Source organism: Callithrix jacchus, chromosome 10 (assembly GCF_049354715.1).
Source record: "Callithrix jacchus isolate 240 chromosome 10, calJac240_pri, whole genome shotgun sequence".
Lineage (NCBI taxonomy): Eukaryota > Metazoa > Chordata > Mammalia > Primates > Cebidae > Callithrix > Callithrix jacchus.
The window spans coordinates 128460556-128480876 of NC_133511.1; the positions used below are offsets into that span (position 1 = coordinate 128460556).

Below are 20321 nucleotides of genomic sequence, written 5' to 3' on the forward strand. Positions count from 1 at the left end.
GTGGCATGCACCACTCAGAGTAGAGATGCAGAGCCAGAAGCAGAACTGCAAAACAGCAAACAGAACGTGATTGTTTCTAGTTTTAAGAAAGCAAACAAAATTTCCCTGGGGAAATGGCACAAACAGGAACCAGGAAGTGACCATGTGCCCAGCTTCACACCTGATCCTGGGTGGGAATATAAAGGCCCCGGGCTCAGGGGGCTCCACACCTGCACCTCCCTCTCATCTGCTCCTCTACCTGCTCTACCCTCAACCCATCAGAACCATGGGCTGCTGTGGCTGCTCTGAAGGCTGTGGCTCCAGCTGTGGGGGCTGTGGCTCTGGCTGTGTGCCCATCTGCTGCTGCAAGCCCGTGTGCTGCTGTGTGCCAGCCTGTTCCTGCTCCAGCTGTGGCTCCTGTAGGGGCTCCAAGGGGGGCTGTGGCTCTTGTGGCTGCTGTCAGTCCAGCTGCTGTAAGCCCTGCTGCTCCTCAGGCTGTGGGTCATCCTGCTCCCAGTCCAGCTGCTGTAAGCCCTGCTGTTCCCAGTCCAGCTGCTGTGTCCCCGTGTGTTGCCAGTGCAAGATCTGAGGCTCTAGAGACAACTCTCAGGTAGCTCCTGAAGATCTGTGCTTCCCAACAAGTGACACCCTTGACACATATCCTCTTCCAGAGTTGAACAATGAGTCCCCTGCTCAGGGCTTCTTTTTCAAGCTCTTGAGGAAATGGAATAAAACCCTCCCTGACTGTTCCCTATAAGATAAAATTATCCCATGTCACTGGCACTCTTGCCCCTCCTTCCTACATGCCGTGATGTGTCTCAGCCAGACTGCACCTGGACACGGCCTTCATTTCAAGGAGGTGCCTGGAATTCCCCTTCCTGATAATTCCATGGGAGACAGCAAACCTTTCTTTCCTGTGTCTGCCAGGAGTTCCATGGCATTTGCAGGTGGATGTCCTATAACCCAAATGATCACGTGTATCTATGGAAATCCAAAATGGGTCTGGGCGCAGCACTAAGTAAATTCTCCACCCCTCAGCCTTGGTCTCACTGACTCTTTTCTTCTAGTCTCTGTCTCATTGGCAAACTGGCCACATGTCCTTCCCCTCCCTCCCTGAGAGCTTATTCCTCCCACTGCTATGACTGCGTACTAATAATAAGGTGAGAACACGACTGGTGAGGAGCAGGCATTTGCTGAAACTTTTGGGATGAAATCATCTGGGTGGACACAGGTGAGACAAAAACATGGAATCCCCAAATTCCCCTGAACTCTAAGCAGCCTGTCCTGCCCCACCCTAGTCAACGTCTCACGCCCACCCACCCACAGCCAAGGTGGTCCCATCTCTTTAGAAAGACCCCTTTCAGTGACTTCATCTGAAGCAGCCACCACTCAAGAACACTCCATCATCCCCAGGCCCATGAGAGAGGTGGCCCCAGAACAGCACAAACAGAAACAGGAGAGCTTGTCTGGGAGGGGACAGCCCACACACCAGCACAGGCACAGGACGCCGCCCGCATCATTGTCCAGAGTGTGGGAAGTTGAAACGGGAAAGGATGAGAAAGGAGAGAAAGTCCAGCTAAGCGTATCTATTCCAGTGCACTCACCAGGGTTAGGGTTTTAGCCCCAGCCGAGGCTTTGTGCAAGGTAATATTGCTGGGGTGTTAGTCATTTTGGGGTTATGACTGTGGGGAGTGGAAACTGGAGAATTACTTTCATTTCGGTTCAGTGGGATACGTTTATGGGATTCAGAGTCCCTTCCAACTATAGTCCAATTATTTCTTATCGTTTAGAGGATGAATGACTTCCAGGAACACGCCTACCATCCACTGTGGAAACTTGCCCAAGTGTGGTGGCACAAGACGAATGGCCAGATTGTGTCCTGATACCATGTATCCTCCAGTGGCTGCACGTGGGCAGCAGAGAACAAATGTTTGACAGGTAGAGGCAGAGCTGGCTCTCAGAAATGTCTTCCAAATATTATAGCTCATATAGGAAAGCAATTTGATGATGTCCCCCAAATTTCATAATCTTAAAAATTAACATAGTTATTGAAACTAAAAGCAGGCTTTCTAAACTATTGATAATACAAATTTGTTAGAGAGCAGTGCTAGAAGAAAGAAAGAATTCTCCCCACCATGCCCCCACTACTAGCAGTCATAGGAAGTGCTAGCTGACACCGAGAAGGAAGGAAGAGCTTGGCTGCCCTAAAATGTCTCTGGGCTCAACCCATGAATACAGCAGGTGGCAAATAAGGGGCTGCAGATGCACCCTGGGGAGAAACAGGGGCTGCTCTGCCAAGGCGTAAGGAACATGCAAGGCCCTGGGGATTTTCACAAAGACTCGGGTGGGACAGGACACTCTATTCAACAAATAATGCTGGGATAATTGGCAAGTCACATGTAGGAAAATGAAACAGAATCCTCATCCCTCACCTTACAGAAAAATGAACTCAAAATGGATGAAGGTCTTAAACCTAAGCCTGAGACTATACGATTTACAGAAAATAACATTGAAATAACCCTTCTAGACATTGGCTTAGACAAGGGTTTCATGACCCAGAACCCAAGAGCAAAAAACAAAGATAAATAGCTGGGACTGAATTCAACTAAAGAGCTTTTGCAAAAGGAAGTCAGAAGAGCAGACAGGCGACCCATGGAGTGGAAGAAAATCTTCACAATCTATACATGTGAGAAAGGCCTAATATCCAAAATCTACAACAAACTCAAACACATTAGCAAGAAAAAAAACAATCCCATCAAAAGGTGGGCTAAAGTCATGAGTAGACAGTTCTCCAAAGAAGATGTAAAATGCCCAACAAACATATCAAGAAAATGCTCAAAATTACTCATGACCAGGGAAAGACAAGTCAAAACCACAAGGCAGTACCCTTACTCCTGCAAGAATGGCCATAATCAAAAACTCAAAAATAATAGATGTTGCCGTGGATACGATGAACAGGGAACGCTTCTACGCTGCCGGTAAACTAGTACAAACACCGTGATACACATATCGTAGTGTTTGTGGTGATTCCTTGAAAAACTAAAGGCAGTGCTACTGTTTTTTTTTTTTATGAAAGAAAGAAAGAGAGAAAAGGGGGAGAGAGAACAGAAGTCTTGCTCTATTGCCCAGGCTGGAATGCAATCTAAAAGTAGGTATTAAAAACCTCTTTTATGCCGATAATTGTGCTTAACAGCAGAGACAGGAAGGAATAAGGAAAGAAAATAACAAACCAACAGCCAACCAATATTTCATTTAAATCTGTGAAATGCTGTGCAAATGCTGAAGAGTGATTTGCTTCCATTTGTGTGGTTACTTTCAAAATAGGTGTCATGTGATACTAAAAGAATGTATGTTCTGTGGACCTGGGGTGAAGAATTCTATAAATATTCGCTGAGTTTACTTGTTCCAGGTCTGAGTTCAAATCATAAATGTCCCTGTTAATTTTCTATCTCACTGATCCATCGAATATTAACAATGTGGTGTCAAAGTCTCCCACTATTATTGTGCGGAAGTCCAAGTGTCTTTCTAGGTCATTGAAAACTTGTCCTATGTATCTGGGTGTTCCTATATTGGGTGAATATATATATTTATGATCATTGACTCCTGTTGTTGCATTGATCCTTTTACCATTATGTAATGTCCTTCTTTGTTTCTTTTAGTCTTTGTTACTATTAAAGTCTATTTTGTCAGAGAGGAAAGTTACAACTCCTGTTTTTTTTTTTTTCCTCCTCTCCATTTGATTGATGAGTCTTCCTCCAACATTTTGTTTTGAGTCTTTGTGTGTCCTTGCTTATGAGATGGATCTGGATACAGCGTACCAATGGGTTTTGGCTTTTTATTCAGTTTGCATGTCTGTGTCTTTGATTGGGGCACTTAATCCATTTAAATTTAGGATTAATATTGATATTTGTGAGTTTAATATTGTCGTTTAATGCTAGCTGGTTATTTTGCCCATTAGTTGATATAGATTCTTCATTATGGAGATATTCTTTACCTTTTGGTAAGTATTTGGGATGACTGATACTGGTTGTTTCTTTCTGTGTGTAGTGCTTCTTTCAGAAGCTCTTGTAAAGCAGGCCTGGTGGTAATGAAATCTCTGAGTGCTTGCTTGTTCATGAAAATTTTTATTTTTCCTTCATTTATAAAGCTTAGTTTGGCTGGATATGAGATTCTGGGTTGAAAATTCTTTTCTTTGAGGATATTGAATATTGACCCCCACTCTCTTCTAGCTTGTAGGGTTTCTGCTGAGAGATCTGCTGTGAGTCTGATAGGCTTCCCTTTATGGGTAACCTGACCTTTCTCTATAGCTGCCCTTAGAATTTTCTCCTTTATTTCAACCCTGGTGAATCTAACAATTATGTGTCTTGGGGTTGCTCTACTTGAGGAATATCTTTGTGGTGTTCTCTGCATTATCTGGAATTGAATATTGTCCCACCTTACTAGGTTAGGAAAGTTTTTCTGAATAATATCCTGAAGAATATTTTCCAGCTTGGATTTATTCTCTTCACGACATTCAGGTACACCTATCAAACGTAAATTAGGTCTTTTCACATAGTCCCATATTTCTTGGAGACGTTGCTCATTCCTTTTTACTCTTTATTCTCTAATCTTGTCTTCTTGTTTCATTTCATTAAGTTGGTCTTTGACCTCTGATATCCTGTCTTCTGCTTGATCAATTCAACTGTTAAAACCTGTGCATACTTCGTGGTGTTCTTGTATTGTATTCTTCAGTTCCATTAATTCACTTATATTCCTCTCTAAATTGTCTGTTCTCATTAGGATTTTGTCAAACCTTTTTTCAAGGTTCTTAGTTTCTTTACATTGAGCTAGAACATGTTCTTTTAACTCACAGAAGTTTCTTATTATCCACCTTCTGAAGCCTAATTCTGTTATTGGGATGCACTCATTCTCCATCAGGCCTTGTTCCCTTGTTGATGAGGAACTGTGATCCTCTGTAGAGGGAGACGAATTCTGATGTTGAGTATTCTCAGCCTTTTTACGCTGGTTTCTTCCTGTCATTGTAAATTTATACACCTGTTGTCTTTGTAATTACCGATTTTCAAATTAGGTCTCTGAGTGGACGTCCAACTTGTTAATTCCCAGCGCCAAAATCTGAGCAACCCACTGTGCCAGCTAAAACAGCAGCATCAAGATTCTTGTGCTTTTCTGCCCGGGAGTCTCCAGTCTGGCTTCCCTCCTGAATCCCTTTTTCAACCAGCTGAATGGGCTACTCTGCCTCCACAGAGCTCCAAATGTCGACCAAAAGGGGACCCAGTCCTGTTTACTCTGCATTGAGAACTGCCACGCTGGGGCACTGGCAAAACCGTCACGCCAGCCACAAGAGTCATACTGGCAACCCGTGGGGCTCCTCCACTGGGAATCTCCTGGTCCGTGAGCAACAAAAATTTGTCTGAAAGTATGGCGTCCTCTCGTTCTCTGTGCTTTCACTGGGAGCTATGAGCCTGAGCTGCTAATGATCAGCCATCTTGGATCACTCCAGCACTACCATTTGATTGAGGAATCTCACTACTCAGTACCTATCCAGAGGAAAAGTAGTCATTCTACAAAAAGGATATTTACACACGCATGTTTATAGCAGCACGATTTGCAACTGCAAAAATGTGGAGTCAACCCAAATGCCTATCAATCAATGAGTAGGAAAAGACACTGTGATATATATATATGATGGAACACAACTCAGACCTAAAAAGAAATGAATCAATGGCATTGCAGAAACCTGGATGAGATTGAAGACTATTATTCCAAGTGGAGTCACTCTGGAATGGAAAATCAAACATCATATGTTCTCACTCGTAAGTGCGAGCTAAGCTGAGAATGCAAAGGCATAAGAATGACACACTGGACTTTGGGGACTAAGGGGGAAAGTGTGGGAAGGGGGTGAGGGACAAAAGACTGCTCACTGGATGCAGTGTAGACTGCTCGGGTGATGGGTGCACCAAAATCTCACAAATAACTTTAAAGAACTTACTCATGTAACCAAACACCACCTGATCCCCAATAACTACAGAAATAAACTTAAAAAAATAAAAAATTCTAAAATTAATATGGAATATCAAGTAAACCTGCATAGCCAAAACAATTTTGGAAAAGAACAAAATTTAAGAAATCACATCTCCTGATTTCAAAACATATTACAAAGCTACAGTTATCAAAATAGAGTGGTTCCTACACGAAAACAGAAATGTAGGCCAATGGAATGAATTGAATAAAGTACAGAAATAAACCTCTGTGTATACAGTCACATGATCACTGACAATGGTGTCAAGACCATGCCATGGCACAAGTACAGTCTCTTCAGCAAATGGTATTGGGAAAAATGAATATCCACATGCAATGGAATGAAACTGGATACTTATCTTACATCATACACAAAAATTGACTCAAAATGGATTAAAGACCTAAACATAAACCCTGATAGTTTAAAATACTCCAAAGAACAAGTAAAAAATCTTCAGTGGATTTGGCAATGGTTTATTGGATATGGTGAGGGAATGTACACTTCCTGGGTCCACAGGGGGAGTAGTTTCAAAGGCAGGAACTTCCCAGCGACATGGCCTACCTGCCTTCTCCCACGTCTCCATCCAGGAGACTTAGAGGGCTTTGTTAACTTTTGTGAATGCAGGAAGAAATCAAAGATCAATCACTCTAGCGGGAGTTTGAAGGAATTCCTTTCATAGGACAGAAAATTTGAATGGGGCAGGAATTACTCCCAAGTTAAAAGTCCCCTTCCCCCACATTGGTGTGGACTCCATATCTGGATCCCCTTCCACGACGTGGTGGAAGCTGCTCTCTATATTTCTTTCTTTCTCCTTTTTCTCTCTCTGCCTAAATAAATCACTTTCTGCGACCCTTTGGGGTCCGATAATTACTTATGAGTGCACGGTGCCTGAGGGTCCTCTACCTCATTCTTGGATGAGGGAGGGACCAAAGGCCTGAAAGAACATCATCTTATTGGGGAGCAAGCTGAGTCTTCCCAGAGTCTTGGTACCCAGTCTCAATGACACCACATTATAGGCAACAAAAGCAAAGGTAGGCAAATGGGACTCTCTCTAACTTAAAATATTTGCTCCTCAAAGGACACAATCAATGGGATGAAAAGGCAACCTACACAACGAGAAAACATTTGCAATTTATACATCTGATATGAGGTTAACATCCGGAATATAAATATATCCATGTATAAATAGACCACATTTTGTTTCTCCACCTCACCAATTTGTGGACAGGTAGATGGTTCCACTTCTTGGCACATGAGAATAATGCTGCTATAAATATCATCATACAAGTTTTTATGTGACATATATTTTCAGTTCTCTTAGGTAGTCACCCAAGAGTGGAATTGCTGGGTCGCATGGTAACTCTACAAGGAACATTTGAGGAACTATGTTTCACAGTAGTGGCATGATTTTCATTCCCATCACCAATGCACAAGGGCTCCCACCTCTCCACATTCTCATCAGCGTTTCTCATTGTCTGTCTTTTGGATGATAACCATCCCATCTGCTTGTGTCCTCTCTTATTTCCTTGAGCAGTGGTTTGCAGTTCATCTTGAAGAGGTCCTTTACATCCTTTGTTAGTTGTATTCCCAGGTATTTTATTCTCTTTGTAGCAATTGTGAATGGGAGTTTGCTCTTGATTTGTCTCTCTGTTTGTCTGTTATTAGAGTATAGGAATGCTTGTGATTTCTGCACATTGATTTTGTGTCCTGAGACTTTGCTGAAGTTGCTTATCAGTTCCAGGAGATTTTGGGCTGAGATGATGCAGTCTTCCAAATATACAACCATGTCATCAGCAAATAGAAACAATTGTATTTCCTCCTTTCCTAATTGAATACTCTTTATTTCTTTCTTTTGCTCGATTGCTCTGGCTAGAACTTCCAATACTATATTGAATAGGACTGGTGAGAGAGGGCATCCTTGTCTAGTGACAGATTTCAAAGGGAATGCTTCCACTTTTTACCATTTAGTATGATATTGGCTGTGGGGTTGTTGTAAATATCTTTTATTATTTTGTGATACGTTCTGTTGATAACTAGGTTATTGAGGGTTTTTAGCATAAAGGCTGCTGAATTTTGTCAAAGACCTTCGAGGCATCTATTGAGATAATCATGTGGTTTTTAGAGAAAACACAAACAGATGGAAAAACATTCCATGCTCATGGTTCAGAAGAATCAATATGGTGAAAATGGCCATACTGCCCAAAGTAATTTATAGATTCAACGCTCTCCCCATCAAGCTACTGATGACCTTCACAGAACTGGAAAAAAACCCTCTTTAAACGTCATATGGAACCAAAAGAGAGCCTGCATGGCAAAGATAATCCTAAGCAAAAAGAACAAAGCTGGGGGCATCATGCTGCCTGACTTCAAACTACACTACAAAGGTACAGTAATACAAACAGCATGGTACTGGTACCAAAACACAGACATAGACCAATGGAACAGTACAGAGGCCTCTGAAGCAACACCACACATCTACAACCATCTGATCTTTGACAAACCTGACAAAAACAAGCAATAAGGAAAGAATTCCCTGTTTAATAAATAGTGTTGGGAAAACTGGCTAGCAATGTGCAGAAAGCAGAAACTGGACCCCTTCAGGTCATCTTACACTAAAATTAACTCCAGAAGGATTAAAGATTTAAACATAAGACCTAACATCACAAAAACCCTAGAAGAAAACCTGGGCAATACCATTCAGGACATAGGCATAGGCAAGGACTTTAACTAAAACACCAAAAGCAATGGCAACAAAATCCAAAATAGACAAATGAAATCTAAGTAAATTTCAGAGCTCTGTACAGCAAAAGAAACAATCATTACAGTGAAGTGGCAACCAGCAGAATGGGAAAAATTTTAGCAGTCTACCCATTTGACAAAGGGCTAATATCCAGAATCTACAAAAAACTAAAACAGATTTACAAGAAAAAAATAAACAAACCCATTCAAAAGTGGGCAAAGGATATGAACAGACACTTTTCAAAGAAGACATATATGAGGCCAACAAACATATGAAAAAATGCTCATCATCACTCATCATTAGAGAAATGCAAATCAAAACCACACTGAGATATCATCTCACATCAGTTAGAATGGTGATCATTAAGAAATCTGGAGACCACAGATGCTGAAGAGGATGTGGAGATATAGGAACACTTTTACATTGTTGGTGGGAGTGTAAACTAGTTTAACCATTGTAGAAGACAGTGTGGCGTTTCCTCAAGGATCTAGAAATAGAAATTCCATTTGATCCAGCAATCCCATTACTCAGTAAATACCAAAGGATTATAAGACCTTCTATTATAAAGACACATGCACATGTATGTTCATTGTGGCCCTGTTTACAATAGCAAAGACCTGAAACCAACTCACATGCCCATTAGTGATAGACTGGACCAAGAAAATGTGGCGCATATACACCATGGAATACTACACATCCATACAACGCTATGAGTTTGTGTCCTTTGTAAGGAATGGATGAATCTGGAAACTATTATTCTCAGAAAAGTGACACAAGAACAGAAAATCAAACACCGTATGTTTGCAGTCATAGGTGGGTGTTGAACAATGAGAACACGTGGACACAGAGAGGGGAGTATCACACACTGGGTCAGTAAGGGAGGGCTAGGGGAGGGACAGCATGGGGTTTGGGAGGATGGGGAGGGATAACGTGGGTAGAAATGCCAGATATAGATGAAAGGGGGATGGAGGCAGCAAACCACTGTGCCATGTATGTACCTAAGCAACAACCCTGCATGATCTGCACATGTACCCAGAACCTAAAGTACAATTGGAAATAATAAATAAATAGATAAATAAATAAACAAACAATCCCAGGAGATGTGAACTGCTATCTTATTGTGGCTTTGATCTGCATTTCCGTGAGTTTCCCTGATGACTATCAATGTTGAGCCCCTTTTCATATGCTTATGAGCCATCTGTATACCTTCTTTGGAAAGGGCCTATTTAAATCCTCTGCTGACTTTTAAATTGGGTTGTGTGTTTGAGTAGTAAGAATTCTTTATGAGTCCGGCTGCAATTTCATCATCAAACACATGATTTGAAAGTGGTCTCTTTCAGTCTGTTGATGTCTTTTCATTTCTTTCAGTGCCTTTGGAAGCTCAAAAACTATTCGTTTTGATGGAGTAAGATAATCAAGTTTCTCCTTGTGTTTTGGTATAATTGTCTAAGAACTATTTCATAATCCAAGGTCATGAAGCCTTAACCTGTTTTACTTCTAGTAATCCTCTAGTTTTGGCTTGTATAATTAGGTCATTCACCTATTTTTTCCAGTTTTTTGTTTGTCTGGTATATGGTATGAGGTAAAGATCCAAATTCACTCTTTTGCATGTGGAAATTCAGTTGTCTCAGCAGCATTATCTGTTGAAAAGATTCCTCTTTTCCCATGGAATTGTTTGCTACCCTTGTGGGAAACCCACAACTGTGAGGCTTTATCTCAAGAGTCTCAAACCTACTCCAGGCAGCGATCCGTCTTTCTCTCCTTACAGAAGCACCAGGCTGACCCCATGACTGCAGCTGTGCAGCCCATTTGGAAGCTGGAAAATGTGAGTCCTCAATCTTGTTTTTCTTTTTCAAGATTGTTTTAGCTGTTTTGGGTCCCTTGAATGTCCATATAGATTTTAGGATCAACTTGACCATTCTTAAAAAAAGAAATCTGAGATATTGATAGGAATTGCATTAAATTGGTCGATTATTCTTTTTCACAGTGTTTCAATCTTCACAATATTAGCTCTTCCAATACATGAACATGGGATTTTTTCCCTATTTAATTTGGTCCTGTTTAACTTCTTCCAAAGACGTTTTGAAGTGTTACGGGCCCGAGTCTTGTGCTTTTTGGTTGTATTTGTTCCCAAAAATTTTATTGTGTTCTTACATCCTTTTTGGGGTGCTTGTTGCTGTTGTGTAGAAACGCAGCTGACTTCTGTGTATAGTCCTTGTGTCCTGCACTCTGCTGAGCTCAGTTACTGGCCCTAATAGTTGTGCGTCTGTGTGTGTGTGTGTCTGTGTGTGTCCTTCAGCATCTTCTGTATAGAAGATGAGGTTTTCTGTAAATAGAGATAATTTGGCTTCCTGTTTTCTTACCTGGATGCCTTTATTTCCTTTTCCTGTCATATTACTCTGGCTATAGTGTCAGTGAAATGTTGAATAAAAGAAGTGGTGTGTGTGGACGTCCTTTTCTCATTCCCGATCTTAGGGGGAAACATCCAGGTTTTCACACTTAAGCACAGTGTTCGCTGCCAGCAGGTGCCCTTTACCAGGCTGAGAAAAGTCCTTCTGCTCCTCCCTATGCCAACAAAAGCTGTGAAGCCTGTGAGTGGTCAGAGGACACTTGGATTCTTCCTCACTCTGAGCCCAGAGATGGGGAGCCCACCTCAGCCAGTGCTCGTCTCAGGTCCCCGAGGCAGCAGTTTCCGGTTTTGTCCCACAGAGCATCTCAGGGACACAGCTCATTCTAGACTCCCTTCCCTCTCTCCTGGCTTGATGCCCACCCTGGTGCCTGCCTAGGCACAGGGACCACCCATTACACCCCTTCCTAGACACTGAGGGCAAAGATCTCCTTCTCCCCCAAACATAGCCTCCCATGGGGAAGGAGCAGGAGTCCACGATTCCAACCAAGATAGATCGAATCTCAGTGGGATGCAGCTGGGGCTCCCTGTGTGCTAATGAGATACTCATTCATTAACAGGTTCATTCATTCATCCATGACACTAGTGATTCCTTCATGACTCTGGGATCTGAGCCTGTGATGCAGGCACAGCAGTGGGAGGAATAAGATATAGGGAGGGAGGGGAAGGACACGTGGCCAGTTTGCCAATGAGACAGAAGCTGGAAGAAAAGGGTCAGTGAGACCAAGGCTGAGGGGTGGAGAATTTATTTAGTGCTGCACCCAGATCAATTTTGGATTTCCCTAGATACATGTGATCATTCTGGTTATAGGACATCCATCTGTAAATGCCATGGAACTCCTGGCAGACACAGGAAAGAAAGGTTTGCTGTCTCCCATGGAATTAGGGAGGGGAATTCCAGGTGCCTCCTTGACAGGAGGGCCGTGTCCAGGTGCAGTCTGGCTCAAATATATGGGGGCATGTGGGAAGGAGGGGGCAAGAATGCCAGTGGCATGGGATACCCTTATCTTATAGTGAACAGGCAGGGAGCCATTCATTCCATTTCCTCAAGGGCTGGAAAAAGAAGCCCTGAGCAGGGGACTCATTGTTCCACTCTGGAAGAGGATATGCGTCAGGGCTGTCACTTGTTGGGAAGCACAGATCTTCAGGAGCTACCTGGGAGTTCTCTCCAGAGCCTCAGATCTTGCACTGGCAGCGCACGGGGACACAGCAGCTGGACTGGGAGCAGCAGGGCTTGCAGCAGCTGGACTGACAGCAGGATGACCCACAGCCTGAGGAGCAGCAGGGCTTACAGCAGCTGGACTGGGAGCAGCAGGGCTTGCAGCAGCTGGACTGACAGCAGGATGACCCACAGCCTGAGGAGCAGCAGCTGGGCTTACAGCAGCTGGACTGGGAACAGCAGGGCTTGCAGCACGTAGACTGGCAACAGGATGACCCACAGCCGGAAGAGCAACAGGGCTTGCAGCAACTGCACTTGGAGCAGCCACAAGAGCCACAGCCTCCCTTAGAGCCCCCACAGGAGCCACAGCCCCCCTTGGAGCCCCCACAGGAGCCACAGCCCCCCTTGGAGCCCCCACAGGAGCCACAGCCCCCCTTGGAACCCCCACAGGAGCCACAGCTGGAGCAGGAACAGGCTGGCACACAGCAGCACATGGGCTTGCAGCAGCAGACGGGTACACAGCAGCTGGAGCCACAGCTCCCACAGCCGGAGCCACAGCCCCCACAGCTGGAGCCACAGCCCCTGCAGCTGGAGCCACAGCCCCCACAGCCAGAGCCACAGCCCCCACAGCTGGAGCCACAACCTCCAGAGCAGCCACAGCAGCCCATGTTTCTGGTGGATTGAGGGTGGAGCAGGTATAGGAGCAGGTGAGAGGACGGTGTGCAACTGAGCAGCCCCCTGAGCCCAGGCCCTTTATATCCCTGTCTGGGGCCTGCTGGGCACATGGTCACTTCCTTGTGTCTATTTATGGTCTTTCCCCATGGAAACTCTGTTTTCTTTAAAATAACACCAATGTGCTTTATCCTCTGACTCAATTCCTGGTTCCATACTGTTTTTGTCTCCAAATCTTCAAGGCCCAACTCTGCACCTTTCTGCAGACCCCTTGGGATGAGTGAACTTCACACATTCTTTCCCTCCTCAAATCTTCATCTCTTTCTTTGGGGGCTCCTGTGAACTGACCCATGTTTCTGAGCCAGACCCTGAGAAATTCAGATTCTAGTGTGGATGAGTGGGTGATGGTGCTGGGCTTCAGCCTCACTGATCTCTGGAATTTCCAGCTTGCTCTGTGCAGGTGGGCTCCTCTCTGCTCAGCCTCCTCCTGCTCTGTCTTTGAAAGTCAGAGTTGCCTGCAAAAGAAATTGCTCTAACTTGCTTCATAGTGCCTGCCTCAGACTTGTAGTGATGCCACCATTCACAACCTCTTATTTGCTAAAGAGTTCAGGTCGCCAGGGCACTGTGAACGCTGGCCTTCTCTCTGGTGACGCAGATGACAACTGTCTATACCTCGTGTTTATGTAAAATGTGGTCTCCCAGGACCCCAGCGTTTTTCCTCCCTCTGTGGTGGGTGGGGTCAAGGTTGGGTGCTCCTGCCTCCTCAGGAGTCTGCTCCCTGTACAGACGGAACCAGCAGACCCTTTAGTGTGGCCCAGGTTTGGGGATTGTGGGGGAGGTGGGAAGACACTGAAGCCCTTCTGCATCCAGCTCTGTGACTCACTGAGCACGGCTGCACTGTGCTGTGCTGTGGGGACAGCTCACAGTGCCTGCCCTGAGGTCTGGGCAGGTGTGCCCTGGAGAGGGCAGGTGTGCCCTGCAGAAGAGAAGCAGGGGTGTGGGCCAGGGCTGGGGTCTTAAGGAAGCTGCTCGGTGTGGGCAAGGCTGAACATGAGCGAGCAATGGGTGGTGGCATCTGTGCAGAGACTGGTGGGTCTCGAGATTTATTCAAGTTGTAATGTGGGCCAACAGATCACTTCCTTCTTCTGCTGAGTAGAATTTTATTGTGTGACTATAGGCAGAATTTCTCTCCTAACCCCATAGAGACAGGGTGGACCACGCCTTATAATTACTTTGGATGTCAAGACAACGAAGCCTCCCTCCAAGCATGTGTGACAAGGTTCCTTCCTGACATGACGCAGCTTTCTGGTGGCAGCAGGGTGGCTCCATGCAGGCCTGAGAATGGCTTCAGGGAGCAGAGAGAGAAGATGAGCTTGGGGCTGGGTGGCAGTCAGGCTGGGGCTAGCTTGGGAGTGCCCAGGGGTGGGGTGGATTTAATGTTTTAAAGAAAACGTTATTTCCCAGTTGCAGTGGCTTATACCTGTAATGGCAGCACTGTGGGAGGCCAAGTTAGGTGGATCACCTGAGGTCAGAAGTTTGACACCAGCCTGGCCAAGATGGCAAAACCCCATTTCTACTAAAAATAGAAACATTAACTGCATGTGATGGCAGGTGACTGTAATCCCAGCTACTCAGGAGGCTGAGACAGTAGAATCACTTGAACCTGGACGGTAGAGGTTGCTGTCAGCCAAGATCATGCCATTGCATTCCAGCCTGGGCCACAAGGGTGAAACCCCATCTCAAAAAGATAAAAAAGAAAGAAGGAAAGAAAACTTTGTTAGCATCAGGCCACAACAAACACAGCTTGAGGGAAGAAAACCTACATGAGCTGAAAATGAGTTGAAGGTGAGCATGACTATTCTGCACCCTTTAAAGGGGAAGAGAAAACCGGAAACAGGGAGATGCAATAAAAGCTGAACTTTCAGCTAAAAAAAATTATAATCTCTTTTAATTTATTAAAAGTAAAACAATCCCTTAAGAAAATTTTATTTTTCTAACTAATTCTTTAGTGTGTAAATCTTTTTTTACATCACACCCAATCTGTAGAAAGGCCATTATAATCTTCATTTAATTATAGATAACTTGATCATACGAAAGGTTTTTATTTAAATAAATCCTCTTATTTTGACTTACGTGGAGCGTTCATGACATGCTTAGACTTTCTGCTTTGCCCTAAACATCCCTCTTTCTGAAACAACCAGTCATTTCATTCTAGGACTAAATTTACCATACAAGATTATTTCTCTTTAAACTTTCTTACCAAAAACTAGCTCCTTATTGCTATACTTTTCTTTACACCTCTCTTATTTCCTGGTTTCTTTTACCTTGTTTTATACATAACTCTTAAATAAGCTTTGAAATAGAAAACACTTTTCACCTTTTAAAAAGAACATTTTTTAAAAAAGAAGTGTTTCTCTACAATATATTTTTTACTGAAAAATATCTATTACTTAATTTAATATAACTTTACGTTATAAAGTGTGACAACTTTGTCTACAAGTATTTATCCATTACATTTACCTAATTATGTTATTTAATTGTTTACCTGGATTATTTATGAAAACTGTAACAATCATCATTTACATTTATGAAATTTGCCATTGCAAAGTTCTAACTGAGATAGTGGGAAAGGGAAAAAAATGAAAACAAATGAGATAGTGGGAAAGGTCTGAGCTAACCGACTTCATCCTGCTTCTAACCTCCAGGCTGTCCTTATTCTTTCCTGGACTTGGGGAGGAACTTGGTTTTCAGTCCAGCTTTGAAACAAAGAAGGTAACAATCCTTTCCCAAAACAAACCTCCTTATAGCCCATGGACTAGGCTGCCTGAAGTCACAGGGTAATTTTCCTAAATAATTCAAGATGTAATTATTTTTATTAAACCAATATCCATGTCTTATTTATTAAAATTATGCAAGCAAAGATGATTCTGTTTTGGGCTGGGTTTGTAGTTTTGTAACCTCTATGTCAAGCTTGGACACCTTATAGTATTTGGCAGGGGTAAGTATGGAATTGCTTGACTAATAAATGCAAACAAAATGTATGCTGGCAATGCATAGGATGTTTCTGATATTACTTTGCCAACAATTTTAAAGCTAGCTTATATATTAAAGGTTTTACTTACATTGTATAAAACTTGAAAAAGCATTTGACTAGTTTTTTTTTCCTGATAATATCAGATGCAAGCCTTTTTCTTTTCTTAAGCCAGTTAATTAGAGCTCTTTCATGTATTTTCAGAAGCGAAACATCGTGTACATAGCACATATATGGATGTATTAGACCTGCCAACAGAACTACATCTTACAGATTCACATCCCTCCTTGTTCTCATCTTAGACTTTTACATTTCTGACAACCTGCGCCAATAGGTTGTATCAATTCCTGATAACCCTACGCAGTTGTCAGCTACGTGGTCTTAGACTTGCATGTTTGAGGAGGGATGGGGGACCTCCAGGCAGCTGGGGCCAGTGGGGTCGCCCTGCCTCATCCCCTGCTCCCCCCGCCTCCGGCACACATTATAGCCTGGCCTCTGTGGTCTGGTAATGTAAATAGTCGTGTTAACATGAGCCTACAGTGTAGCCCAAGAAGCCTCCTCACGGCACAGAATGAGCCGGTTGGCTTTTTGCAAGGCAGACGTTGTGTGTTGTGGGTTGAACATGCTGAAGTACATACTTGAATATACGTGTCTACTGAGTGCATATGGAAGCTCTAACGCCTGGGACTTGTGAGTGTGATCCTATGTGGAAATGGGAACTTTGCGGATGTCATTATGTTATGATAAGGTCACTAGGATGGCCCTGTTTCCACATGACTGGTGCCATTACAGGACTTGCAGGACAAGAAGACAGACGCAGACACATGTGGGGACGGGGCTGTGATGGTGGCGGCACAGGTCAGAGCGATGCCGCCTGTGAATGAAAAATCCACCCCAAATCACAAAGCAATAGGGAGAAGTCACGCTGGGAACGGTGTAGGACAAAGCTGCCTCCCATTGGACAGGCAGAACTCAAAGTCCTCCCTCTGCTCCCGTGAGACAAATCAAATCTGGTAGCTTCTTTTGCCCTAGTTTTTCACTAAGTCAGACTAAGTCATGAGTGACTATTCCTGTAAACAGCATTCAGGGAAAGGCTAATCAGAAACTCAAAAGCATGCAAGTTTGTCTCTTATCCACCTGTGACCTGAAAGCTCCTCCCCCTCCGAGTTGTTCCACTTTGCCAGACAAACCAGTGTGCACTTTACGTGTATTGATCGGTGTCTCCTGTTTCCCTAAAATGCATGAAAGCAAAGCTGTGCCCGACCCCCTTGGGCACATGTCACGAGGACCTCCTGAGGCTGTGTCACGGGTGCATCCTTAACCCTGGCAAAATACACCTTCTAAATTGACTGACACCTGTCCTAGGTACATTTTGGTTTACAGGTCACGTGCCCCAGGATACTGGAGCCAAGAAGCTGGAAAAGACAGGAGGGCCTCCCCTGGAACCTGCGGAGAGAGTGCAGTCCTCCTGACACCTGCATTTCCAGCTTCTGGCCTTCAGAACCGTGAGATAATCTATTTGTATTGTTTTAAGGCCCTCATTCCTTGGCCATGGGATCCTGTTTCATGGAACTGGTGCCGTTTTCTGGATCTGCCCGACTGTCAGGAAGCCCCGTGGGTCAGGCTCCAGCATCTGAGCACCTGCTTATTTCTTCTGCAATCAGCTCTTCTCCACGTGGTGATGGGGGCTGAGAAATGGCTCAACCAGAAGCTTGAAGAAAGATATTTCCAGAGGCACAGCACCAAAACAGGGTGGCTGGTGGGCTGGCACTGGGAGAGGGGGAGGGCACAGGAAGGGGGAGGCATTGCCCCCTGAGAAGTCAGCAGACATCTGAGGCTGTGCCCCCGGAGCCAATTAATGGGGAGTCCTCGTTTGAACCGGGGACTGTGGAAGCCTGGGAGACCTGGAGCCAATGCCTTCCCTCTCTTCTCCCCACCAAGGACCCTCCAGAACCTGGGTTGGGTTGGACCTGAGAGACCTGTCTGTCTCTTCAAATGGAAGGTTCTGAAGCCCTTGTCCTGGGGGGAAGACTGTGACAATAATTCAGGATTAGTGGGGAATGACATTGAGTGTGTCCCTCATCCCAGGGCATCCCCGTCCCTGTAACAGGAAGGCTGGGGACGGACGGGCACGTCCCCTTCTGCCCTTGCTTCCTAGCCAGCGTGCCCTCCAGCTCCCCTGTGGCTCTCCAGCCGCTCTTTGTCCCCACCCGCCCTCCTTCCATCGCTGGCTGTCTCAGCCCCTGAATCAGGGCCACTGGGTTAATCACCCGGGCCCCATAGCTGTTTGCTCCTCTTTTAGGAATGTGATACTTTCCAAAATCACTCTGTAGATAAAAAGAGCCACTAGGATCTGTGTGCAAGTACGATTCATAATCACCTGTCAAAGGATGGGCTCGGTTGATTGAGGGGCTGCTGAGCACAAAATCTGGGGGGTGGCCTGGTGTTTGGAAGCACAGGCAGGATTCCTGTTACCGTCTTGAGGCAGAATGGCTGCTTTTCCAGGGACCCTCACTTTTTTCTCTTAGACCCTCCCCATTATGGAGGGCAAAGTGCTTTCCTGAAAGTTGAATGTTAATCTCTTTAACAAAATACCTTATGGGCAACACCTGAGTGATTGTTGAGCAGAGTATCTGGGCACCATGGCCTGGCCAGGGTGGCATGGGGTCACCATCACAGGGTACACTCCCACCCATCACCTGACCTGCCCAGGTCACCATGAGCCATGGGTCTGTTATTGAGGTCCTGCCACAGAGCTGCCTGAGCTACCAGGTGGGACTGAGTTTGTGGCATCATCTTACAATGAGCATTTGGTTCACACAAGCCCCAGTCTCCTCCAGGGCAGCTGGTTCAGGAGGACAAAGTGCTCCTGGGGGGACCCCAGACCCAAGCCGGTGACTCAGAGCCACCCCTGTAGGATGCAGCCTTCTCAGGGTCCCGGGACCTCCCTGGAGGAGAGCAGACATCCCAGGTGGTCCCAGAGCTTTTTCACAAGAACCATCTCAGCAGGTGGATGCTGGGGTACACAGAGACCCTTGGGGGACTGTGGCAATTAAAGAGCCAAACTATCCAGGAGGCCAGCACCCCCTGCTGACGTGAAAGGAGCCCATGCTCATGAGGAACCAGGCTCTGTAGAGAGACGTGGCACAGAAAGAACCCAAGGAGACACAGGCTGGGGGGTGGGTGTTTATTTAGAGGATTAAGGGTCCAGCTGAGCTTTAGCAGATAGAGACAACAATGGGAGCATTTCAGCGGGAGAGTGGGGTCCATGGGAGAGGCCACAGATCTGGGCCTGGCCGAGTGTCTGCGCCTCCTGGGCCTCCCTGAGCTCCAGCACTGGTCGGGGTGGACGGGGGAAAGGGGAGCTCTCTGAGGAAGAAGGAAGGGCAGGGCAGTATGGCCCCAGCAAGTGGGGTGAGCTTTGTGATGAGCAGCGGAGGAAATGGCTCACCCCAGGATTGCCAGTGTGATGGTGCGAGGCACAGGGTGAGTGCATTTCTAGGGCAAACATGTGGCATGAGCTGGGAAGCTCTGTTCCCGATTCCAGGGACTGTCATATTCCAGAGAAGCACAACTCAAAACTGCATCACAGGTCTGAGATACAGCGTGGCCTTCATCTGAGATCTGGGGCCAAGCATCAGATCTTGCACTGGCAGCACACGGGGACACAGCAGCTGCACTGGGAACAGCAGGGCTTGCAGCAGCTCGACTGGCAGCAGGATGACCCACAGCCTGAGGAGCAGCAAGGATTGCAGCAGCTGGACTGGGAACAGCAGGGCTTACAGCAGCTGGACTGGGAACAGCAGGGCTTACAGCAGCTGGACTGGGAACAGCAGGGCTTACAGCAGCTGGACTGGGAACAGCAGGGCTTACAGCAGCTGGACTGGCAGCAGCCACAAGAGCCACAGCCTCCCTTAGAGGCTCCACAGGAGCCACAGCCCCCCTTGGAGCCCCCACAGGAGCCACAGCTGGAGCAGGAACAGGCTGGCACACAGCAGCACACGGGCTTGCAGCAGCAGACAGGCACACAGCAGCTGGAGCCACAGCCCCCACAGCTGGAGCCACAGCCCCCACAACTGGAGCCACAGCCCCCACAGCCTCCACAGCCCCCACAGCTGGAGCCACAGCCCCCACAACTGGAGCCACAGCCTCCAGAGCAGCCACAGCAGCCCATGGTTCTGGTGGGTCGAGGGTGGAGCAGGTAGAGGAGCAGATGAGAGGGAGGTGCAGATGTGGAGCCCCCTGAGCCCGGGCTCTTTATATACCGGTCCAGGGGTCAGGTGGGCCACAGGGACCTTTCCTGGTTCTTATTGA

General features: G+C 45.8%; 1 pseudogene; it reads left to right on the plus strand.

The window, feature by feature from the left end:
* The first annotated feature begins 2929 nt into the window (after positions 1-2929).
* On the plus strand, positions 2930-20321 carry LOC128929127 (uncharacterized; annotated as a pseudogene).